Below are 26148 nucleotides of genomic sequence, written 5' to 3'. Positions count from 1 at the left end.
CTCCTACCTTGGTGGCCAGAATCTCCCTTACTTCGAAAGTCCCTGACGATCCGCCAGGGGTCACTGCGGAACTAGGAGTTCTGGAGTAGCGGTTCAGGACCACAGGCTTCAGCAAGGAGAGATGGAAGGAGTTAGGGATCTTGAGGGTAGGAGGCAGCCACAGCTTGTAAGACGCTGGGTTAATCTGTAGCAGTATCTCAAAGGGTCCGAGGAACCTAGGAGCAAATTTGCAGGACGGCACCCTCAGCCAAAACTGGGTCAGGCAAAGGCAGTCTATCTACCGAGGCAACGATCAACGGCCTTTCCAGCAGAACAGTGGGCAACTGAAGAAGATCCACAAGGTCTTGAAAGATGAAATTGGCTGCAGAGCCAGAGTCCAGGTAGGCAGAGACCGGATGGGGCTTCTCGCCAGCAATGATGGTCACAGGAATGAACAGTTTGGAGGAGAGTTCTCGATTAAATACAGTAGCACCCAGGTTTGTCTCTCCAACCAAATCTAGGCGTTATGGTTTTTGGCTTCTGAGGACACAGACGCACAACATGGCCAGTGAGGCCACAATATAAACAGAGTCCAGAGGTGCGCCTGTGCTGTTTCTCTTGAACGGACAATTTAAGCCGATCCACCTGCATCGGAACCTCGGGCAAAGCAGTAGGAGGCGGCAAGAGGGGTTGCTGGAAGTTGGGCGCCAGTCTAGGAAGCCGTCTCTCTTGTAGAACCTCTTGAGGTCTTTCTTTGAGCCTCATGTCCACTCAAGTGGCAAGTAGAATCAAGTCGTCCAAGGCAGGTGGTAGATCTCGATCAGGAAGTTCAACCCTGATCTCGGGCGATAGACCATGCCAGAAGGATGCTACCAAGGCATCATTGTCCCAGGACAGTTCTCCTGCCAGGGTCCGGAACTGGATGGTGTATTTGCCCACGGAGGTGTCCCCCTGGCGAAGGTTAAAGATAGCAGTGGCTGCTGACAAGACTCGTCCTGGCTCCTCGAAAACAGTACGGAATAACCGCACAAAGTCTTAGGTCATGGGTTCGCCCATGCCAGGGCCTTGCCGGCAAGTAGAGACACGATGAAGGCGATCTTGGCTCCATCCGACGGAAATGCCTGGGCGTGCAGGGTAAAATGATATGGCATTGGTTCAGAAAGTCTCTGCACATACTTGCGTCTCCATGGAACCAAGAAGGTAATGGCAGCTAAAACTGAGGATCCGAACTGGAACTGCCAGGAGGTGTAGCAGGAGGGTCAAACAAAGGAGCTTGCATAGGAGCCGGAAGGGAAGCAGCTAGCGTCCCTAGCTGCTGTGCAATGGAGTCCACTGCCACAAGAAGTTGATCCTGTCTTGCTCGGAGATCCTGCAGGTCCGCCTGCATGGCTTGGGAGGGTGACATGCCCTTGAATTGACCAGCGGGTCCATGGCCTGAGCGTACTGTCACGATGCGGGGTGTGGACCCACTGGGCCATACCGCGTAGCGGGATGGCAGCTGGCCAAACAGGTATAGTACAGAGTCTATAGTCCAGAAAGGGTACCTGTGGCAACTCGGATAGTAGCAAGGAAGGCTCGGCTGGGACCAGGCAGCAGGTAGACGTGAGGCGTGGAGGAGCAGAACACGACAACAGCTTCAGCACGGCACTTGACCAGGCCAGCACTGGATACAGGATACACTTGGGAACTGGAAGACACTAGGAGACCATTTGCAAGACAAACTTTGGGTAACGAACAACGCTCAGGCAAAGAACAAGAGGGCAGATCCCCTTTTATAGTCTAGTAGCATTCTGGGCTTGATGCAGACTTCCTGCAACTATGCGCGCACTGGCCCTTTAAGACCATGCACGCGTGGGCGCGCACCCTCCAGAGACAGTCTCGATACCAGGAAGTGAGGGCCGGCGCCTGACAGGGGGACGACACTGCAGGGAACTCACATGTCCATGGCCGCGGCAGTCAAGAGGTAAGTCAGAACGATGGGCTGTGGCCATAGACGTTACAATATCATCCCTGTGTATAACCCCCCATCATCCCTGTGTATTACATCATCATCCATGTTTATAACCACAACATCCGTGTGTATAACCCCATCATCCCTGTATATAAACCCCCTCCCCTGTGTGATTATTACTGGGTGTGTGTGACAGGGAGCTGGGTGACTGTAATTAGAGCAGGGAATGATCCTGTGAACATAGAGGGGTGTGGCAGTATGCAAATAGCTGAGATGCTGTGGAGGGAGGAAGGGGGATTTAAGCTGTCTCCTCAGATGCAGCAAGGGATCATGGGTATGGTGGGTTACAAGACAGGAAACAGCCAGGACCAGAAGCAAGGATGTAAACAAACAGAGCAACAGTGACGATTGAGATCAAACAGAAACTGGTTAGTAGGTATGTACGGGGTTTTAGGGAAGGCAAACCATGGCTGAGGGACACTTTTTAGAAAATATTTTTTTCCTGGCCTACCCCTTTAAATACAAATGTTTATGGTTGTATTATGGTTCTATGTGGTTATGGGTCTGTGTTATCTGTATTACTGTACTTCTGTGTTTCTTCAGAGGCACACTGGTTTTTGTCATAGATTCATACTGCATCTTTGAGAAAGAAAATTGTGCGTTAAAATCTACATATTCTATTTATTCTGCGAGTTGATATGATTACTGCGATACCAAATGGATATTTTTTGTTTTTATGTTTGACAACTTTTATATTAAAAAAAAGCTGTTAAAAGAAAAAAAAAGTGTTGCCATATTCGGAGAGGCATATCTTTGTTATTTTTCAGTCGATTGAGTGATGTGAGAGCTTATTTTTTGCGGGGAAAACTGACGTTTTTATTGGTAAAATTTTGGGTTACATGCGACATTTTGATCACTTTTTATTCCATTTTTTTGGGAACTAAGGTGACCAAAAAACATCAATTTGTTGTTTTTTTTTTTACGCCGTTCACCGAGTGGGTTAAATAACATTATATTGTAATAGTTCAGACTTTTATGGATGCGGCTATAACAGTTATGTTAACTTATATTTTGTTAACAATACTTTAGGGAAAAGTTTTTGCTTTTTTAACTTTTAATATATATATTTTTTTCTTGGAACATTAAAAAGAAACTTCATTTAACAGTTTTTTGTAGAAGTCCCATTAGAGGCCTTGAACCAGCGATCATTCTGATAAATTATGATATATCATGATTCTTACAAGGATGGCAGATCTGAGGGGCCTTTAATAGGCCCACACGCTGCCATGACGGCCATCGGCACCCCACGATCACGGGGGAGTGATGGCACATCGGAGGGGGCCGTCCCCTTCATTCTAAAGCTTTAGATGTCGTGGTTGCGATTGATCACTGCATCTAAAGGGATAAATGGGCGGAATTATAGTGATCTTTGATTCCGCCCATTGACTTGAGATGTCGGCTGTATTACACAGCTGATACCCGGTAAGTAAGGAGCACGCACAGCCCGTGAGCCCGCTCTATTTTTCCGCTCAACGGCTGCCACCGTATGTGGCATGTAGTTAAAGTGTTAATTTAAAGCTTTATAACTTTCTAATGTACTTTGTTTGTCTATTCCATACCAATGTCAAGATATTGCTGTCAGTGAATGGGAATAGTCCTGTTTACATTAGAGGTAGAAAACTCATACAGACCTAATACAGCTGAGAAGTGGTTACAATTATATCCACTCTAGGCAATCTTCAATGAGATAACAAGACTAGACAGTGCTGCCATTTGAATTTTCTGGGCCCCATAAAGCCAAGGATTCTACTCGGGGGGGGGGGGGAGGCTAAGGAAAATGGCGGGAGGGGACAGCGAAATGATGCAAACTATCAGGTGCTCTGTGGAGCAGGGTGGAGACTGTAAGTGGCCAGAGGCTTTGTCAGGGGGCAGAGAAGAGGAATTAGTTAAGTGGCAGAGTTCTGTGGGGAGAAGAGATGGCTGGGGAAAGAAGAAATGACAGTTGTGAGGAGGGCCGGGAAGGAGATGCAGTCTGACAGGGGCTCTGTGGGGGGCCAATGGGGACGACATAAAAATAAATCATTGCACCGAAGCTGCTGCCTGTACAGAGCACAATTACTCACCATTATTACTAAAGGGCTGCTGCTTCTGGCCCCTGTAGGATTTAAGATCTCCCAGTACTTAGAATCAGAATTTGGAAGCTAAAACCAGGAGTAGGTCCGAAACTCGGAGAGGGGCAAATGTTTCCATTATACTTTTTCATTGTGTAGGTTTCTTTACTGGTTTTGGCTTATAAATACTGAAGCAAAATACTGTCTAAAATACTGCGGTGTGAAAGAGGCCTAAAGTAAACCCATTACATTTTAGTAATTATGATCAGCAATTAGCCAAATAGCCAAAGGCAACTCCAACTTGCCACATCATTGTGTGTGTCCATCCACTTACTGCAGTCGTCCTCTGACACCTTCCTCCAGTGCAGTTATCAAACTGTTTATTTCTAATCACTTCTGATTGGAATATTAACATGCTCATTTTCTTGTAACATGTTTTGCTGTCAGGTTAATTGCATGGCAAGCACAAGGAAAGGAAATATTTGCCAATTTAGGAACTGTTTTAGAGATTAATCTAGATTGAGGTTTTTACACTTCTTTTTCTTATTAATTTTTGATTTACTATCATGAGGTAAATTAACAGGTTAAATAAAAAATTAGGCATTCTAAGTTTCAGATTTTCAATGTGCGATAGTAATAAATCTGCCTTTAGAGATCTATTTAAGTCGTATGTCATTTGATTGACAAGTTTATACAGGTCAGTCTGGATGGTTCCAATGACTACATTATAATGCCAGATGTGTTCGGTGCTTTCCCTATATGTGTATATGTGCTATATGTCATTTGCATTCATTCACTTGGTTTTGGGGTCTATTATGTATTCACAACCATAATGTAGTGACTACATGTAGGTGTAAGCTATATATCTTCTTTATTCTGAAGGCACTCATATATAACTATGGGAATAAATTATTATGCATGCCCTAGAGTGGAAATACTACTGCTTTGTGATAACTAGGGTTCATGCAGTTTTGTCATGTGGGCTCTGCTATATGAATACAAGTTTCATATGCATGTGACAGTGACGACACAAATTTCTGAGTGAAATAAATTGCTAGGTGGGCATTACTTTCATGGCCGGCATTGCTATCTTGGAATTAATAAGTAGGCATTATTTTAATGTACTCTTTACTACAGATGTAGCAATCCTTAACTTGACTTTTAAACCGCCAAACACATAGTAGCAAGAAACTTTAACTTGACTTTTGTAATAGTTTTCATTGGCTTGAAGGATATGTAAACCTTTGAAGATTTTTTTTTATTAAAACAATGTATTATGGTGTTTAATGCAACTTTGTAATTCGTTTTTATTACAAAAACAATATTTACTTTTGGAGATAGAAGCTGTATCTTGAGCTAAAACACGGATCCGTCAAGTCAGCGGGACTGACGGCTTCGGTGACAGTGGGTCCTGCGTGTCTCTGACACGCAGAATCCACCTGTTATCGATCACATCGAAAAAATGAAAAATTTACAAAAAAAAACAATTACAAAGTTGCATTAAACACTATAATACATTGTTTTAGTTAGAAAAAAAAAAGTCTTCAAAGGTTTACATAGCATTTAACCCCTTCGCGCACCTCGACATGCTATTACGTCCGGGTTGATATTTGGAGCGTGCTGACGCGCTGGGCGCGCTCCGTACTCAACGAGATTGGGGGGACGATGGTTGTCATGGCAGCCCAGGGGCCTAATGAAGGCCGGTGGCAGGACTTAACAGAAGCCTGTAAAAATGACAATATACTGCAATACACTAGTATTGCAGTGTATTGTATCAGCAATCAATATCGGGGCTAATATTCTGTGTAAAAAAAAAGTGAAATTAAGTTTTTGGTAGTGAAAAAAAATATATATACTGTATATTAATAGTAAAAAAAACAACCCTTTTCCCATTGTTCCTCTAAAATAATGTAAAAAATAAAAAAGTTAACAAAATTGGTATCGCTGCATCCCTAACAGTCTGAACTATTACAATATAGCACTATTTAATGCGCACAGTGAACACCATAAAAAAAAAAATTAAAACGCTGTGTTTTGGTTAACTTTGGTTTTTTATATATGTAATAAAAAGTGATCAAAAAGTTGTATGTATGTACCAAAAAATACTACTGGTAAAAACTACAGGTCTTGCCGCAAAAAATAAACCCTCATACCGCTCAAATCGATGAAGAAATAAAAAAGTTATGGCTCTCACAATGTGGCGACACAAAACTATTTTTTTTAACAAAAAAGTGTTTTTTATTTAAAAGTAGTAATAAATTAAAAAAATTATATAAATTTGGTATCTCCATAATCGTATTGAGCCACAGAATAAAGGTAAGTTGTCGTTTTTACCACACGTTGAAAGCCGTCAAAATGAAACCCAAAAAACAATCGAGGAATCACAGTTTTTTTAATTTCAGCCCATAAATATTTTTTTTTGCATTTTCCCAGTACATTATATGGTGCTTTAAATGCTACCAATAGAAACTACTACTCTTCCTGAAAAAAAATAAGCCCTCATACCACTCTATTGACGGAAAAATAAAAGAGTTTTGATTCTTGAAAGACGGGGAGTGATTGCCTATCCACCTGGACCCCACACCGATCTGTTTCTCCGGCTGCCTGCAGGCACCGAACGTCCATGCTGGAAGCAGATGGCTCCGGTCACGGAATAGCTACCGTATATAGTGTACAGAGCCAACTGCTTCTGGCGCAGTGCACTGCACACTGTGCAATGACATCAGGTGTCCTCAGGCAGCCGGAGCAGCTGCTCAGTGCGGGGTTCGGGTGTCAAACCCACACCGATCATATACTGATGACCTATGCAGTGGATAGGTCATCGGTTGTTCAGTAGTGGAAAACCCCTTTAACCCCTTCAGGACACAGCCTGTTTTGGCCTTCAGGACGCAGCCAATTTTTTCAAATCTGACATGTTTCACTTTATGTGGTAATAACTTCGGAATGCTTTTACCTATCCAAGCGATTCTGAGATTGTTTTCTCGTGACACATTGGACTTTATGTTACTGGCAAAATTTGCTCGATACATTAAGTATTTAATTGTGAAAAACACCAAAATGTAGCGAAAAATTGCAAAAATTAGCATTTTTCTAAATTTATATGTATCTGCTTGTAAGACAGATGGTAATACCACACAAAATTGTTGCTAATTAACATCCCCCACATGTCTACTTTAGATTGGCATTGTTTTTTGAACATCCTTTTATTTTTCTATGACATCACAAGGCATAGAACTTTAGCAGCAATTTCTCACATTTTCAAGAAAATTTCAAAAGGCTATTTTTACAGGGGCCAGTTCAGTTGTGAAGTGGATTTTAGGGCCTTATATATTAGAAACCCTCGATAAGTCACCCCATTTTAAAAACGTCACCCCTCAAAGTATTCAAAACAGCATTTAGAAAGTTTCTTAACCCTTTAGATGTTTCACAGGAATTAAGGCAAAGTAGATGTGAAATTTTCAAATTTCTTTTTTTTTTGTTGCAGAAATTAATTTTTCATCTATTTTTTTTGTAACACAGAAAGTTTTACCAGAGAAACACAACTCAATATCTATTGCCCAGATTCTGAAGTTTTTAGAAATACCCCACATGTGGCCCTAGTGCACTTATTGACTGCAGCACAGGCCTCAGAAACAAAGGAACACCTAGAGGATTTTGGGGCCTCCTTTTTTATTAGAAAATATTTTAGGCACCATGTCGGGTCTGAAAGGCTCTTGTGTTGCCAAAACAGTGGAAATCCCCCAAAAGTGACCCCATTTCGGAAACTATACCCCTTGAGGAAATTATCTAGGGGTATAGTGAGCATTTTGACCCCGCAGGTTTTTTGGAGAAATTATTGGAATTAGGCCGTGAAAATGAAAATCTACATTCTTTCAAAGAAAATGTAGGTTTAGCTAATTTTTTCTAATTTCCACAAGGGCTAAAAGGAGAAAATGCACCACTACATTTGTAAAGCAATTTCTCCCGAGTAAAACAATACCCCACATGTGGTAATAAACGGTTGTTTGGACACACGGCAGGGCTTAGAAGGGAAAGAGCGACATTTGGTTTTTGCAGCTCAAATTTAGCAGAAATGGTTTGCGGAGACCACGTCGCAATTGCAAAGCCCCTAAGGGACCAAAACAGTGAAAACACCAAAAAAGTGACTCCATTTAGGAAACTACACCCCTTGAAGAATCCATCTAGGGGTGTAGTGAGCATCTTGAACCCACAGGGGTTTCATAGATTTTATTAGAATTGGGCAGTGAAGATAAAAAAAATACTTTTTTTCCAATAAGACGTAGCTTTAGCTCAAAATTTTTCATTTTCTCAACAAATAAAGGAATAAAAAAAAAAAAACATTTGTAAATCAACTTCTCTGGAGTACGGCAATACCCCATTTGTTGTCATAAACTGCTGTTTGGGCACACGGCAAGGATCTGAAGAGAAGGAGCGCCATTTGGCTTTTGGAGCACAGATTTTGCTGGATTGGTTTCTTGACACCATGTCACTATTGCAAAGCTCCTAAGGTGTCAGTACAGTGGAAACTCCCCAAAAGTGATTCCATTCACAAAACTACACCCCTTGAGGAATTCATCTAGGGGTGTAGTGAGCATTTTGACCCCACAGGTGTTTCATAGATTTTATTAGAATTGGGCAGTGAAAATTTAAAAAAATCCTTTTTCTTCAATAAGACGTCATTTTAGCTGAATATTTTTCATTTTCTCAACAAATAAATGAAAAAAAGCACCACAACACTTGTAAAGCAACTTCTCCTGTGTACGGCAATACCACATATGTGGTCATAAACTGCTGTTTGGGCACACAGTAGGGCTCAGAAGGGAAGGAGCGCCATTTGGCTTTTGGAGTACAGATTTTGCTGGATTGGTTTCTGGGCGCTATGTCGCATTTGCAAAGTCCCTGTGGGACCAAAACAGTGGATCCCCCCCAGAAGTGACCCCATTTTGGAAACTACACCCCTCAAGGTATTCACTTAGGGGTGTAGTGAGCATATTAACACCACAGGTGATTGGAAGAAATTAGTGTGCACTCGATGTTGCAGAGTGAAAATGGGATTTTTTTTCTATAGATATGCCAATATGTGGCACCCAGCTTGTGCCACTGGAGACACACACCCCAAAAATTGTTAAACGGGTTCTCCCGGGTATGGTGATGCCATATATGTGGAAGTAAACTGCTGTTTGGGCACACTGTGGGGTTCAGAAGGGAGGTAGCGCCATTTGGCTTTTGGAGTGTGGATTTTGCTTGTAGTAGTCTTGTATTGAGTCTTACTGGTGTTTCCGTTTATAATGTGGGGTACATGTAAGCCGGGCGGAGTATATAAGGGGCATAGTCAGGTGGTATAATAATGGGGTAAACAAAAACAATAAAATAATCCATAGAGGTGTTTTACGCTGTGACACAATCCTTTCTGCACAGGCCGGTGTCGCACTGATAAACTGTGTCCTTTCTTATCCCTCTTTTGGTCCACACTCCGCACCTTTGCAGTTTGAGGAATTTTGCTGAGAAGTGTTGCCCTGGTATAATACGGGCACCCTCGCTTTCAGCAGATATGTTTGGGCCCTCCCCTACCTGGTTCCCTAATTTTAGGGGCCTTGATAATTCGCCACTTGAAACAGAAGAAATGTTTCCCTCGGGCCGGCACAACTGCATATTTTTATTTCCTGGCTTATTGGAGCCTTAACTAATTTTATTTTTTCATAGACGTAGTGGTATGAGGGCTGTTTTTTTTGCGGGACGAGCTGTAGCTTTTATTGGTACCATTTTGGGGTACATGCAACTTTTTGATCACATGTTATCCTTTTTTTTTTGGGAGGCAAGGTGACCAAAAAACAGCAATTCTGACATTATTTTTTTAATTCTTTTTATACAGCGTTCACCACGCGTTATAAATTACACGTTACCTTTATTCTGCGGGTCAGTCCGATTCCGGTGATAACTAATTTATAGAACTTTTTTATGTTTTACAACTTTTTGCACAATAAAATAACCTTTGTAAAGAGAATGGATTTTTTCTGTCGCCATGTTGTGAGAGCCATAACGGTTTTAATTTTTTCGTTGACGGAGCTGTATGAGGGCTTATTTTTAGCGAGACGAGTTATAGTTTTTATAGGTACCATTTTTGGGTACATGCGACTTTTTGATCACTTTTTATTTCAATTTTTGGAAGACAAAGTGACCAAAAAATAGCAATTATGTCAGTATTTTTTAGATTTTTTTTTACGGCGTTCACTGTGCGGAATAAATAACATAATATTTTTATAGTTATGGTCGTTACGGTCGCAGCGATACCAAATATGTATGGCTTTATTATTTTTTTCAATAATAAATGACTTGATAAGGGAAAAAGGGTGATTTGTGTTTTGTGTTATTATTTTAAACTTTTATTGTATTTTTACAACTTTTATTTTTACTTTTTTTTACACTTTTTTTTTACACTTTTCTTTAGTCCCACTAGGGGACTTGAAGGTCCAACTGTTTGTTTGATGTTCTAATACATTGCACTACCCATGTAGTGCAATGTATTAGAACTGTCAGTTGTTCACTGACAGCAAGCCGATCAGGCTCCGCCTCCGGGCGGGGCCTAATCGGCTAACGTAATGGCAGATAGGAAGCCTTTGTTAGGCTTCCGTTTGCCATAGCAATCGCCCCTCCCGCAACAATCGGCCCCCGCAATAGCGTAGCGGGGTGCCGATATTGCTAGAAGAACTTAAATGCGGCGGTCACTATTGACTGCCGCAATTAAGGGGTTAATCGGTTCGGATCACCCCTGTGATCCGACCCGATGTTTTCCCCCAGTACTAAGGCTGCTAGTAGCAGCCTGTACTGGGAGATGCCGGGCTGCGGGGAGTGTCTGTGTGCTCTGTTAGGAGCACACGTGGATTAACGGGCTGCAGGCACAATGACCAGCTTTGCAACCCGTTAATCTACGTGGGGTGGTCGTGAAGGGGTTAAGTTATCACTTAAATTGCTGCGTCTGAAAATCAGTGCGATTCAACTGAATGGAACCTGCAGAAATCCATGCAACTGGTGCAGAAATAACCTTATTCAAATAAATACATATACTATGAGGGTATGACTGTGTGAGCAATAATCTCAACATGGGTACAACTGGGTCATTTTCTAACAACAAGAACAGTAGGAAATGGGGACAACTCTGCAAAATGGCTTGCAGTATGATACATCATCAATAGCAAATTTGCATTGATGAAGAACGGCCGGAGCTGAGCCCCGGGCTTAGGAGGAGGCCACATGACCGGGGAAACAGGAAGGGGAGGAGCTTGAGCCACTAGGTCGGATAGACGGCGCTCTGGTTTGAGCGCCAGTCTGTCTGGAAACACAGTGAGGAGCAGTTGTCCCACCCACACTCCCCTTTTTTGTGTTGTTAGTTATGTTGTTAGGAGTTCATGTTGTATGTCCAGTCGTCATGGCAGCATATTGTGGGTTTTGGGGGGTCCTTGGAGTTGGTTAAAATTGGTGGGGGAGGTATTCATACTGGTGATGGTCCCTCCCAGATTATACATGGTGGGGTATCTGGCTTATATGGCTACGGTGTCCCTGAACCTGTAGTAGGACGGCTGGGGGTAAAATACAGATATTGGCAGAATGGCGCCAGATCCTTTTTATTAGCTCCAAGGGCCTTCCAAATTTTCCCGTATGGGGGTGTGTGGCTTTTCATGGGAATGATGTTTGTATGTGGGGTTTGCGTGAAAAGGTTATTAAGTTATGGTTATTTATTTGGTATTTTTTACTGGTATTTATTGTGTTTTTTTCAGTTTTTTTGTTAATAAAATGGCTGCTGTGGCCAAATTCATTCCAGCTCTAGGTCTCAGTGTCATCATTGGTGGGAAAGGTAAGGGGTAGCTTAAGGGAGTTGGGATTGTCACACGCAGTTAATGGTTAAGGGTTACAGAACCGCACTGTAAGGGCAAAGCCACACGTGGCGGAATTGCTCTTGAATTCCGCTGCGGACACTCCGCAGCGTTAATCCGCAGCGGAGCAGTTTCTCCATTGACTTCCACTTCTATTTAGTAGGGTTCGTTTAGACGAGGCTGAAAATTCCGCTGTGGAGCATAGGCTGCGGTGCGGAATTTGGTGTCCGCAGCATGCAATGGATGTTGCGGAGTTGTGGCGGACTGGTTGCGGACTCATGGCGGAATTTCTCCATTGACTTCAATGGAGATTCTAATTTCCGCAATGAAGTCCGCAGCTGTCATGCACATGTTATGTGTGCTGCGGATGCGTCTTGCTTTTTTGACATGACATTTCTTCATTCTGGCTGGACCTATGTATTTCTAGGTCTACAGCCAGACTGAGGAAGTCAATGGGGCTCCTGTAATTACGGGAGCGTTGCTAGGAGACGTCAGTAAATAGTCACTGTCCAGGGTGCTGAAAGAGTTAAGCGATCGGCAGTAACTGTTTCTTCACCCTGGACAGTGACTACCGATCACAATATACAGCAACCTGTAAAAAAAATAGAAGTTCATACTTACCGAGAACTCCCTGCTTCTGTCTCCAGTCCGGCTTCCCAGGATGACGTTTCAGTCTAATTGACGGCTGCAGCCAATCACAGGCTGCAGCGGTCACATGGACTGCCGCGTCATCCAGGGAGGTCGGGCTGGATGCCGAAAGAGGGACGCGTCACCAAGACAATGGCCGGTAAGTATGAAATTCGTTTACTTTCACTAGGGAAAGTGCTGGCCCTTCTCTCTATCCTGCACTGATAGAGAGAAGGGAAGCACTTTTACCGCAGTCCGCAGCAGCTAGTCCGCATCAATTTACTGCACATTTTGGGCAGATCCGCCGCAGAATCTGCAACGCAGATTCTGTGCGGCATTGATGCGGAGGAAATCCGCCACGTGTGGGCATGCCCTTAAGGATCTGCCAGACACAGCTTCTGTGTCGACGCCCGTGGGTAATCAGTCTGCACCTGCTCCTAAGTCTGAGAGAGTGACACGATCTTCTACCAGTCAGGCTGGGAGACTGAGGAGTGGGAGAGCCTATCACAGCCTGGCCAGACGGAGCTTGCTCCCGCCCCCTCTGTCTATTTATACCTGCATTTCCTGCTCCTCCTTTGCCTGTGATTCTTTTCTGTTTCCTGGCTCTGCTGCTCCTGCTATGATTATTGACCTTGCTTCATTTTTGACCCTGGCTTTACTGACTACGCTCCTGCTCTGCGATTTGTACCTCGTGCACTCCTGGTTTGACTCGGCTCGTTCACTACTCTTGTTGCTCACTGTGTTGCCGTGGGCAACTGCCCCATTTCCCTTAGCTTCTGTGTACCCTTGTCTGTTTATCTGTCGTGCACTTATTGAGCGTAGGGACCATCACCCAGTTGTACGCCGTCGCCTAGGACGGGCCGTTGCAAGTAGGCAGGGACTGAGTGGCGGGTAGATTAGGGCTCACCTGCCTGTCTCCCTACCCCGTCATTACACGCACTCTGTTTATCCCACGGTCATGTGTAATTAGAACTTTTTCAATAGGATTTTCATGAAAAGAATGCTGCTAGTAACCAGTAAAAAAAAAGAGATAGATCCAGAGTATGTGTATATAAAATATAGCTTTTACAAAATGTCATTAAAACAGGGAGACAAACTATCATATACCAGAGGTTCAACAAAAAACAGGACATTTAAGACAACTGCTAAAAGGAACATCACCATCCCAAAAAAAAGGGGTAGGAGGGCAGAGGAAAAATCTTTTCATGATTCCTGTATGTCTTATATGCTAAACAAAGTAAAGGAGCATTTATGAGAGAAACCTTCTGAAGTTAAATAACTATTGAAACTATACAGATTAGGAAACCTTATTTAGGTGGACTTATTTTGCTGTCTTAAAACTATGTTGGAAATGCATATTGTGAAAAACACATGAAAAATTTGCATGCAACTGTGACAAACGAAAAGTTTTTAATGCGCACATGTCGCAAATTACTTATGTTTTAATGAAATTTAGTAAAAGCTATATTTTATATACACATTTTATATACACATACTCCGGATCTATCTCTTTTTTTTTTGCCTAATATTACGGAGAACGTATTCAAAATTATCATTGCTTGGGTGGTAGGCGATTAACAATACCACAAATATTTATGCTAGTAACCAGTGTGAGATTTAGAAGTAGACACAAGTGGGCACTGGAAGGAGACATTTTATCTCCTAGCTTTACTATGTGAATACCATGGAGAAAAACCGTGTTCCCAAAAAATTTTTTTGGTCCTATTACTCTATGTCAAAATTAATTCAACTTTCTAATATACATTCTGTCAAAAATATGCCAATCAGTGCCAATCTGCGATTCCGCCACAAAAAATCTTAGGCCGGATTCACACAAGCGTATTCGGTCCGTGATATACAGACCGTATGTTGGCAGCATTTCCCGGACCAAACACACTTCAGGGAGCCCGGACAGTTTTCCCACAGTGAGACAGGGACTCCTAGCATCATAGATAACTATGACGCTAGGAGCCCGGCTCCCTGAAGTGTGTTCGGTCCGGGACATACTGCCGACATATGGTGCATATATCACGGACCGAAGACGCTCGTATGAATCCTTATACTTACCCAAAATTCTGTGCTTCTTCATCCAGGCCGGCCTCCTGGGATGACATTTTATCCCATGTGACCGCTGCAGCCAATCACAGGCTGCAGCGGTCACATGGGATGAAACGTCATCCGAGGGGTGCAGAGTCAGGACGTCAGGACATCGGAGGCAAGCGTTGCCATAGTAAGTATATCTATTTATTATTTTTTTCATTGCAGGATTTCCACAGCGAACATTCCAAGCGAAAAACGACACCACAATTTGATGCGGTTCTTTGTACTGAATTCTCTGATACGCTGTTGCAGAAACAATCTCATTCAAATAAATGGAACTGATTTTCAGTCTGAGAAATTTCTGCAGGAAAATCTGACCTATGTGACTTCACCCTTAGGCCTTGTTCACACAGTGCAGATTTGCTGCAGATTTTGCATGCATTTTTGAAGACCATATCAGAATTGGATACAGCAGAACAGACCTATAAGGCCTTCCATTATATATTTCTTCTGTTTACATTCCGTTCCTGGTTTTTATTTTTTAAAAAATCCATGTTGTGTGAACAAGACCTTAGAAGAAACCAGAGTACTTAGGGGAACTAACAGAGAGAACAGACAAACTTCATGTAGATGTTGCTCATGGTTCGATTTGAACCCAGAATGCAACTGAGTCACACCATACATAGTCCATGCAATAACACTAGACAAAGGCACTTAAAGTATACTTAATTATTATCTTTTTAATTAGTGGTGTATGCAAAAATAATAAATTCTGTAATATATTTTGTTAAGGCCTTATTCACACGGACCTATGTTAGTGAATGGGGCTGTTCAGACTATCAGTGAATTTCACACAGCGTATGTTCGCTGCGTGAAACTCATGACATTTCCTATATTTGCCCGTGTTTCGCGCTGCACGCACCCATTGAAGTCAATGGGTGCGTGCAAATCGCGCTCGGCACACGGAAGCACTTCCGGGTGCCGCGAGTGATTCGCACAACAGCAGTAAAGTAAATGAATGAAAACAGAAAAGCACCACGTGCTTTTCTGTTTGCAAACATAAAAACAGAGTGTCATAATGATGCCGGCTGCGCGAAAATCACGCAGCCACGCATCATATGCTGATGACACACGGACCTTGCGCGCGCAAAACGGACACCTCCGTGTGAATAAGGCCTAAAGCAGAAAAATGCTGCAGTGTGGCAGTGTTCTATGATGTCTATGATGCCAGGAGTCCCCTTCACCTTTACCGTGATCGGGCCGGGAAATCCAGTCGACGCTCTGATCATTTTTCACGGCATGAACTCGGTCGTGTGCAAGAGGTGTAATGGTTCAGAATCTCCGCACTCACTGAAAAACCAGGACAACTAATCATATATATATATATATATATATATATATATATATATATATATATATATATATATATATATATATATATATTCTGCTTTATGTAACTGTGATTTTCTTCAGGTAAATTATAATGCAGATTTCTGAATTCTATGACTACTGATGAATATATATTAAGGGATCTGCCCTTGTCCTACCCTCTTAGGATACAGAATTTAGCAGGTGATTGATCGATCATGACCTCAGATACTCTTCTGAGCTGCTCTGAATTTGATTTGAATTTAAATTACAGCTACAGCCTTCAGACTCATTCATCCCAACCCGACCATTTAGACTCATTCACTTCATAGTGAAAATTACTGAAAAATGTAATAAAAATTACACAAATGAAATATGAGTATTTTCACTGACTGATTGAACTATTAAAATATTCCTTTATTAAATTCTCTCTTAAAAGCAACTGGCTCATTAGCCAATAACCTAAACAGGACTAGGCAGGAGGTCGGATAGGGGAGCTTAGAATGTCAGGGTATGTTTTCTCAGCGTCCAACCTCAAACAACTAATCTCTCCTATTTTATGTGATATTATTCTGATCACCTGCCACAAAATTGATAGAAAATAGGAGAGATTAGTTGTCTGAGGGTGGATGCTGAGAAAACATACCCTGACATTCTAAGCTCCCCTATCCGACCTCCTGCCTAGGCCTGTTTAGGTTATTGGCTAATGAGCCAGTTGCTTTTAAGAGAGAATTTAATAAAGGAATATTTTAATCTTTCAATCAGGCAGTGAAAGTATATATATTAATTATTATTTCAAATTACAGTGATTAAATAAAATATGAAATAGCAAAAATAAATTCAACTGAATGTCTGCAGGGAAATATTCCATAAATGAATACTGACAACAAAAGTTGCCAACAGTTTCTCTACAACACCATTTTCTACTATCACTATCTTGACTAAACATCTTTCCATTATACCTCATTTTTTTAATATATCAGTTGCAGGTGGGTGCTAAATTCCGCACAGTGATGGATATATCCGTCACTGTGAATTTGTAAGTACTGCTCAATGAATGGCAAGAGCGTGGCTGTAATATTTTGCCCCACTCCTGCCATTACTGCGGAGATCGGAGAAAACTCGAATCCTGGCAGTTTCAGCCCTTAAATGCTGAACTAGTGACCTAAATTGTTTAACAGAGGAATGGGTTACCATCGTAGCTGGGGGCCTAACAAAGACCCCCAGACGTACCATTGGTATATGTCTATTAGGCAGTACCAAAGGCACAGCCTAGTGAATTGCTTAATTAATAAAAGAAAAAAGTGGACCACCGGCGCTGCTATAACCAATGTCAAGGCAATAATTGAATTGAAATGTTTATTGAAAAGGGCTACGCGTTTCGACGCCGGACCGGCGTCTTCATCAGGCCAATACACATTGTGCGATGTGCACACGTTTAAATACACAATGAAATGAAATGATTGCCATTCACAACCCAAAAGAAACGCCCATAAGGGCGGATCAAAGGTCAAATGTAAAGATTGCATAATGCTAACGCCCAAAACAACACATTAACAAGTTTGTTTCAGGGTAAAACGTGTTACATAAATACAAAGTGATAAATAATGTTAAAAATGCAGAGAATAATAAAATAATTAGTAGCACATTAAGAACGAACAACTACGATCAAAAACACCATAATATCTACAAAAGTCCTTATATTGATAAAATACAGAATACGTATACTAAGCATTAATGTAAAATTGCAAAGACGTTCCATGGAATGAAGGATTACCGTAAGATAAAAGGAAATATACATAGCGTCCTTAGGCTCCTAGGTAACGCTAAATTACGGTGGCCGAAAAGGGACATATCACTGAATGGACCGCATTTTGGAACGCAAACACGTCCACAGATATCACATGGGCAATGAGCCGCAAAATGAAACGCAGGAAATATACGGATATCATCGAACCAATACACAAGAAGAAGGATACAAATCGTAAGTAAAAGAACTAATTTAAAAATGTGATAATATGAATGCAATCAATTAATGATCGGATTCTTATGTTAAGTGAAATATACTCATTAAAAAATAGTATGACTGTATTAGAAAGAGACGATAAAAGTGTAATATGTTCAAACAGCCTATAAAATATGGTATAAAAATTAACATAAGAAGAAGAACTAAAATACAATCAAGATGCAATACTCAAACCATATTAACAGCGGTACAATTACACCTAGTGTATCAGAAAATGCATTATTATATATATATAATAGATTATTCTAGAGACGTTTCAGTGAGGTCATTCAAACCACTAGGGTGTAAAGTCTCAAGTTTGAAAATCCAGAAATTTTCTCTCTGTTTTAGCCTATTAAACCTATTTGGCACATCTAATGGGATTTGTTCTATTGGTGTTATGACTATATTTTCAAAATTACACTTATGTTGAAAGGCACAGTGGCGAGACACACTGTGTTTAAGAAAACCCTGCTTGACATTAAAACGATGTTTATTGACCCGATTTCTCAACGTTTGGGTAGTCCGACCTACGTATTGTAAACCACAGGTACAGTGTAACAAATAAACTACGTACGAGCTCCCACAATCTAAATGATTTTTAATTGGAAAAATAGCCCTAGTTTTAAATGAGGAGAATTCGACTACTTTGTCAGAGATGTTGGCGCAACAAAAACATCTCTTATGCCCACAAGAAAAGGACCCTTTGTTAGTTGACAAGGGATCTACAGTATTCTTTTTAATATCAGGTAGTTTACTAGGTGCTAATATGTTTCTCAGGGTTTTTGATCTTCGGAACGTAATTAACGGTTTTACTGGGAGCAAGGGTTTAAGGAAGGGATCACTAGTCAAAATGTGCCAATGTTTCAAAAAAATAGATCTAATATATTTGCTACCTTTATTAAAAGACGTAATAAAGTTTAAATTGTATTCAGTTGGTTTGGCTTTTTTAGGTAACGTTGTTTGAATACATTCTAATTGTGTCATGCCTCTAGCTCTTGATTCTGCCCCTTTAATCAGAGTCCTAGGAAAACCTTTTTCTATGAACCTTTTATTCAGGATATCACACTCTCTATCAAAACTACAATCATCAGAGCAATTCTTTCTTATTCTGCGGAATTGTCCGAAAGGGACATTTTTAAGCCAAGGAGTGTAATGAGCACTCCTGAAATCCAGATAGCTATTTACGTCCACACTTTTAAAATGAGTATTGGTAGAGAAATGTTTGCCATTATTAGTTATCGTAAGATCTAAAAAGTCAATAGTGGTCCCTGAAAAAGTATACGTAAAATTTAAACCAAAATGATTGTTGTTTAAAAAATCTATAAAAGCAATAGCAGAGGTCATGTCACCCTTCCAAATGAAAAATAAATCGTCAATGTAACGTTTATAGAAGACGATGTTATTAGAAAAATTATTATGTGCATTCAAAATGTGGGATTTCTCAAAAAAAACCATATACAGGTTAGCGTAAGAGGGTGCGAAACGCGACCCCATTGCACACCCCTTTAACTGTCTATAAAAATAATTGTCAAATGTAAAAACATTGTGTGTTAAAATGAAATCTATGCATTCAATAATAAAATTGAGCTGTTTGTTAGAAAAACGGAGGTCCGATATAAGGAATGAGGAGATGGCTTCCATACCAAGAGTGTGTGGGATGTTGGTATACAAAGAGGACACATCAGCAGTTAAAAAGCTCAGTTCAGATATGTCACAGTTAGATTGCAATGCAAGAAGCTCCCTAATCAATTGAGTGGAGTCCTTGAGAAAAGAAGGTAAATTTAAAACAACTGATTGTAAATGGATATCAATAAAATGGGACAAATTATTAGTAAGAGATCCTATTCCAGAAATAATAGGTCTGCCTGGAGGGTTTGACAAGGACTTATGTATCTTTGGGAGATGATACATAAAAGGGGTAGCAGGAAAAGGTACAGTGAGGAAACTCCTCTCTTTTTTGCTTAATAAGTCGTCATTAAAAGCTGACTCAATGAGTGTCTTATATTCCTGTTCATACTTCGGAATAGGGTTAAAAGTGAGTTTTTCGTAAAATAATGTGTCCGATAGTAATCTCAACGCTTCGTTGACATAATCTCCTCTATCTTGTACCACGATACCACCCCCTTTATCCGCAGAGCGTATGACTATATCATGCATTTTTTGCAACTTTCTCAAAGATATACGCTGAGAATTAGACAAATTATCAGAGATGTTAGGAAACTGTTCTATAGTCTTAAAATCATTACTAATTAAATTAGAAAATATTTCGATTGCCGGACCCCGATGATGGAGAGGATAAAATCCAGACTTAGGTTGGACATTGGTTCTTACAGGCAAGGTAATGTCTGATGGAAGAGTAGCCAGAGGGGGCGCAGGGGGAGATATTGCAAAGTGTCGTTGGAGGGTCAGTTTGCGCAAAAATTTATTAAGATCCAGAACATCAGCACTTACTTTCAAAAAATTCCAAATTCCTCATCCAAAAGAAAATTAGAAGTAGATTCAGAGGTTGTAGAGGGGGTAGAGGTCAACATAAGGCCCCTTCCCCTTTCACCAAAGAAAAAATACAGACTGATTCAGTAAAAATTTTTAATTTATCCAAGTATGTCTTCAATGACAATGAACTCAGTTTACTTTCTAAAGGATTATCTTTCTGCCCCACGTCTTCCCCTGATGAATTTGACCTTTTTATGGATCTTAATAAATTTTTGCGCAAACTGACCCTCCAACGACACTTTGCAATATCTCCCCCTGCGCCCCCTCTGGCTACTCTTCCATCAGACATTACCTTGCCTGTAAGAACCAATGTCCAACCTAAGTCTGGATTTTATCCTCTCCATCATCGGGGTCCGGCAATCGAAATATTTTCTAATTTAATTAGTAATGATTTTAAGACTATAGAACAGTTTCCTAACATCTCTGATAATTTGTCTAATTCTCAGCGTATATCTTTGAGAAAGTTGCAAAAAATGCATGATATAGTCATACGCTCTGCGGATAAAGGGGGTGGTATCGTGGTACAAGATAGAGGAGATTATGTCAACGAAGCGTTGAGATTACTATCGGACACATTATTTTACGAAAAACTCACTTTTAACCCTATTCTGAAGTATGAACAGGAATATAAGACACTCATTGAGTCAGCTTTTAATGACGACTTATTAAGCAAAAAAGAGAGGAGTTTCCTCACTGTACCTTTTCCTGCTACCCCTTTTATGTATCATCTCCCAAAGATACATAAGTCCTTGTCAAACCCTCCAGGCAGACCTATTATTTCTGGAATAGGATCTCTTACTAATAATTTGTCCCATTTTATTGATATCCATTTACAACCATTTGTTTTAAATTTACCTTCTTTTCTCAAGGACTCCACTCAATTGATTAGGGAGCTTCTTGCATTGCAATCTAACTGTGACATATCTGAACTGAGCTTTTTAACTGCTGATGTGTCCTCTTTGTATACCAACATCCCACACACTCTTGGTATGGAAGCCATCTCCTCATTCCTTATATCGGACCTCCGTTTTTCTAACAAACAGCTCAATTTTATTATTGAATGCATAGATTTCATTTTAACACACAATGTTTTTACATTTGACAATTATTTTTATAGACAGTTAAAGGGGTGTGCAATGGGGTCGCGTTTCGCACCCTCTTACGCTAACCTGTATATGTTTTTTTTTGAGGAATCCCACATTTTGAATGCACATAATAATTTTTCTAATAACATCGTCTTCTATAAACGTTACATTGACGATTTATTTTTCATTTGGAAGGGTGACATGACCTCTGCTATTGCTTTTATAGATTTTTTAAACAACAATCATTTTGGTTTAAATTTTACGTATACTTTTTCAGGGACCACTATTGACTTTTTAGATCTTACGATAACTAATAATGGCAAACATTTCTCTACCAATACTCATTTTAAAAGTGTGGACGTAAATAGCTATCTGGATTTCAGGAGTGCTCATTACACTCCTTGGCTTAAAAATGTCCCTTTCGGACAATTCCGCAGAATAAGAAAGAATTGCTCTGATGATTGTAGTTTTGATAGAGAGTGTGATATCCTGAATAAAAGGTTCATAGAAAAAGGTTTTCCTAGGACTCTGATTAAAGGGGCAGAATCAAGAGCTAGAGGCATGACACAATTAGAATGTATTCAAACAACGTTACCTAAAAAAGCCAAACCAACTGAATACAATTTAAACTTTATTACGTCTTTTAATAAAGGTAGCAAATATATTAGATCTATTTTTTTGAAACATTGGCACATTTTGACTAGTGATCCCTTCCTTAAACCCTTGCTCCCAGTAAAACCGTTAATTACGTTCCGAAGATCAAAAACCCTGAGAAACATATTAGCACCTAGTAAACTACCTGATATTAAAAAGAATACTGTAGATCCCTTGTCAACTAACAAAGGGTCCTTTTCTTGTGGGCATAAGAGATGTTTTTGTTGCGCCAACATCTCTGACAAAGTAGTCGAATTCTCCTCATTTAAAACTAGGGCTATTTTTCCAATTAAAAATCATTTAGATTGTGGGAGCTCGTACGTAGTTTATTTGTTACACTGTACCTGTGGTTTACAATACGTAGGTCGGACTACCCAAACGTTGAGAAATCGGGTCAATAAACATCGTTTTAATGTCAAGCAGGGTTTTCTTAAACACAGTGTGTCTCGCCACTGTGCCTTTCAACATAAGTGTAATTTTGAAAATATAGTCATAACACCAATAGAACAAATCCCATTAGATGTGCCAAATAGGTTTAATAGGCTAAAACAGAGAGAAAATTTCTGGATTTTCAAACTTGAGACTTTACACCCTAGTGGTTTGAATGACCTCACTGAAACGTCTCTAGAATAATCTATTATATATATATAATAATGCATTTTCTGATACACTAGGTGTAATTGTACCGCTGTTAATATGGTTTGAGTATTGCATCTTGATTGTATTTTAGTTCTTCTTCTTATGTTAATTTTTATACCATATTTTATAGGCTGTTTGAACATATTACACTTTTATCGTCTCTTTCTAATACAGTCATACTATTTTTTAATGAGTATATTTCACTTAACATAAGAATCCGATCATTAATTGATTGCATTCATATTATCACATTTTTAAATTAGTTCTTTTACTTACGATTTGTATCCTTCTTCTTGTGTATTGGTTCGATGATATCCGTATATTTCCTGCGTTTCATTTTGCGGCTCATTGCCCATGTGATATCTGTGGACGTGTTTGCGTTCCAAAATGCGGTCCATTCAGTGATATGTCCCTTTTCGGCCACCGTAATTTAGCGTTACCTAGGAGCCTAAGGACGCTATGTATATTTCCTTTTATCTTACGGTAATCCTTCATTCCATGGAACGTCTTTGCAATTTTACATTAATGCTTAGTATACGTATTCTGTATTTTATCAATATAAGGACTTTTGTAGATATTATGGTGTTTTTGATCGTAGTTGTTCGTTCTTAATGTGCTACTAATTATTTTATTATTCTCTGCATTTTTAACATTATTTATCACTTTGTATTTATGTAACACGTTTTACCCTGAAACAAACTTGTTAATGTGTTGTTTTGGGCGTTAGCATTATGCAATCTTTACATTTGACCTTTGATCCGCCCTTATGGGCGTTTCTTTTGGGTTGTGAATGGCAATCATTTCATTTCATTGTGTATTTAAACGTGTGCACATCGCACAATGTGTATTGGCCTGATGAAGACGCCGGTCCGGCGTCGAAACGCGTAGCCCTTTTCAATAAACATTTCAATTCAATTATTGCCTTGACATTGGTTATAGCAGCGCCGGTGGTCCACTTTTTTCTTTTATTAATTGATCTACTTTGACAGCAAAGTTCGCTTTGCATGTGCATGGACCTGGCAGCAGCTTTCTGACTCTTGAGATACTTAAACGGTATCCACTACCTAAGGTGAGCAATTTTCCCTTTATATTGCTCCTTTTACTCCATCGCTTTTATTTTGCACTATGTGGCGCCGTGTATCTCTTTTCTTTCTCCCATAGTGAATTGCTTGTCATATCACTGACAGGTAAAAATTCTTTGGAATACTAAATATTCCAAAGCATTATACATGTGATTAAGAGATCACAAGTTCAAGTCACCTAGTGGGACTAAAAAGAATGTTGAATAAAGTTTATTAAAAAAAAATCCCACAGTAATGTTCATTAAAAAAAAAAAAAGTCTACCAAAGGTAAAAAAAAGTTAAATGCTTTTACTGTGTAAGGCCGGATTCACACGAGTGTGTTCGGTCCGTGGTATACGGACCGTATCTCCGCAATATTTCCCAGACCGAAAACACTGCAGGGAGCCGGGCTCTTAGCATCATAGTTATCTATGACGCTAGGAGTCACTGCCTTGCTGCGGGAAAACTGTCCCGTACTGTAATCATGTTTTCAGTACGGGACAGTATTCCCACGGGGAGGCAGGGACTCCTAGCGTCATAGATAACTATGATGCTAGGAGCCCGGCTCCCTGCACCGTGTTCGGTCCGGCAAATGCGGCCGACGTACGGACCGTATATCCCGAACCGAACACGCTCGTGTGAATCCGGCCAAATAGAACATATAACAGGCTATACATATTTGGTAGCATCGTAAGGTTATGAACCCATAAAAATAAAGATGTTATTAAAACCACACAGTTCACAGGGTAGAACGAAATAATAGTAGAATTTGGTTTTTTTTATAAATTTTTTTGCATCACCCCAAAAGAAGAAACATAATTGCTAAGTTATAAGTTAAAAATAACTGTGGCATTCAAAAAATACAACTCATCCCACATTAAAAAAAAAGTCCTCATCTGGCTACATTGACATAAAAATGTTACGGGTCTCTGAATGAAGTGACGCAAAATAGAGAGTTGTAAATGCATCAGAGACACGGCACCGCACATGCGACTCAGATAAACTCACATCTGTACCCCATGAAAACACACAGCTGCGGCTATTAGGTCTCATTGATATGGAAGAATAAACTGAATGTATTTTTTTACTTTTAAAGCTTATACTTCTATAGCAAGTAATGACTCAAGGCATTTGCTGAACATTCCCCATATACATAAAATTGACCTTTACTTCTACTGTATAATGAAGCACCAAGAAGTTTATTTGTCATCAACTTAGAGGACTGCACAAACGGTACATTCAGTATCAAACTGGTGAATTGGGGCCTTGTGTACATCATGGTTTTCTTTATAGAAATCTAATTTTTTTTCTTATAACTTAGTTGAAGAAATTAGAATCAGACGCCTTTGGCAAAAGAATAAGCAAACAAGAAATGGCTTTTATAGAGACAAGATTATATTCTGCCAAAGAGTGAGAAAAAATTGCACATCATGAATAAAATATATTTTTTCATATTCAACACTGGAAGTATTGGTGACAGCTAAATATAGCAATCTCTGCTTGAGGGTAAAGACTAAGGTGCTGTGGCACAAATGTTTATATTTTGTATTTTAATAGAATGTGGGGTTTCTGATCTCGCTCCAGCAAGGAGTACCGGCAAGTGGAGTAGAGCCTCCTACTCTGGTCCCATCTTCAGCTGCGACTCTCTTCTTCCCCATGGCTGGCAGTGTTGATTTACCAATCAGCAACTGCTGATGATGACAGGCCTGGCGACCTATTGAAAGGGGAATCAACCTCCCATGCCTCTTGCCTGAAGATCAAGGAAGATTCTTTGTTTGGCTATTGTTGTTGTTTGTTAGGCTTCGTTCACATCTGCGTCGGGACTCCGTTCATGGGTTCCGTCTGAGCTTTCCGTCAGGGGAACCCATGAACGGAATCCAAACGGAAACAAACGGAAACCATTCAGTTTCCGTGGTTTCCGTTTGTCACCGCTGTGTAAGGGTTCCGTCATTTTGACAGAATGAATAGCGCAGTTGACTATGGTATCTATTCCGTCAAAACAACGGAACCCTTACACAACTGTGACAAACGGAAACCATCTGCACCGCATCCGTCACCATTGAAATCCATGGTGATGCAAATGGAAACCTATGGTTTGTTTCAGCTTGGATTCCATTCATGGGTTCCCCTGACGGAAAGCTCAGATGGAACTCATAAACGGAGTCCCAACGCAGATGTGAATGAAGCCTTAGGGTATGTTCACACGTCTTAACAAAATACGTCTGAAATTACGGAGCTGTTTTCAGACGAAAACAGCTCCT

This window comes from Rhinoderma darwinii, chromosome 2 (genome assembly GCF_050947455.1).
Source record: "Rhinoderma darwinii isolate aRhiDar2 chromosome 2, aRhiDar2.hap1, whole genome shotgun sequence".
Lineage (NCBI taxonomy): Eukaryota > Metazoa > Chordata > Amphibia > Anura > Rhinodermatidae > Rhinoderma > Rhinoderma darwinii.
Note: the sequence above shows the minus strand (reverse complement) of the source record.